We start from the raw sequence: 1,457 nt of genomic DNA, 5'->3' as shown, positions 1-1,457 counted from the left end.
CAAATTCCTGAGCAACATCACTGGGATACCCTCCTTCAATTCAATTACATGCTCAGGGAAACCGTTTATAACTTGGGTGTTCAATACTTCTTCTGTTAATGGTTCGGCGCTGTCAACATCAGTAGTGTCGCTCGACACGGACAACGTTAAAACTCCTGTCACACTGCGGACCAACAACGTGTTAACGTCTTTGACTGACTTATTTAACGGGGTGATTATACACCTCTCGCCGTAATAACTGGCACGTCTGGCTACCCCCACACTATAAGCATCTTCAATGATCTCGCGATATTTAGACATTTCATAACTCTGTTTTCTTCTCTTAATCATGTTTCCCAAATTTAGATCATATTTTGATGGTACAGCCCCAGAAATGCACCCACATGACCTAACTGCATAGCCGAAGATATGTAGATGCGGACCTGGTCAGCATGATCTTGAGCTCGACCAAGCCCCCCGCTGCTTGTATGCGTGGCGAAGGACTTATGACAACAAAGCACGCTTTTGTCTGTGAGGGGAATTGGATTTTGGTGGTGGAAGTTGCCTGCCTTGTAGAACATTTTTGGGTGATTTTGAATATCCTTGAGCCAAAGAATTTTTCTGTACACCTCACTTACTGCTCATGAGTTCTGTTAGAAAATTTAACAAGGGACTCGTCTCCTTCTTCTCAGATTTTCTCTTACTTTTCAATCTTTTAAACTTGATAATCAAGAACTAACATTTTTTCATGCGGATATACCCCAAAGTGAGGGTGTAGAAAAGAAAGAGAATATGCATGCACACCTTTTTACCTCGGTTTGCTTCAAAGATTTCAAATTTTGCGTAATCTGTTCCCAAATTTTTATTCATCATCTTTGATTTCTAACTGACCAACCAAATAGATGCAACTCATCGTATCCAATTACACAACATCAACCACAAAAAAACATTACAAATACCTCCATACCCAAAACAAGAGAGAGATGTGAAACTAGATGCTATGAAGAAAAAAACCTCAAGACAGTCATAGTTTCACAGATATGTTTTGATATCACTTACATCAGGTCCAATTAATTGATCGCTAGCTGCAATAGAACATCAATGACTATAATATCAAGATTCTTGAATTAGGAAAGCTTACCGATCATTTTCTTGTGAACAATTTGCATATACTAAATCAGGTGAGCTCCCGGGTCTTTGAAAATTGAATCTCTCTAACTTTTTTCAAATCATCGATCATTCCTTCTTGAGGGTATAATTGATGTGAGCGACCAAATGGATTGTGATTTGAGTTGATTGGATCAATAATTAACTTTTCGGCTACAGATGGGTATCATGGTCACTTACTAATCGATACATCTTAGTTTACATTATTCCATGGTGGTGATTTATCTTCAATTCTTTATCAAATCATGAGCTGAAATACGTATCAATCAGGCTGCCTGCTCCTCTTTCCCCCCCCTTTAAGATCCTTTTTT

The sequence above is a fragment of the Melampsora larici-populina genome (assembly GCF_000204055.1).
Source record: "Melampsora larici-populina 98AG31 unplaced genomic scaffold MELLAscaffold_29, whole genome shotgun sequence".
NCBI classification, from domain to species: Eukaryota; Fungi; Basidiomycota; class Pucciniomycetes; order Pucciniales; family Melampsoraceae; genus Melampsora; species Melampsora laricis-populina.
The sequence above is the reverse complement of the archived record's forward strand: the minus strand, read 5'-3'. Positions refer to the sequence as shown.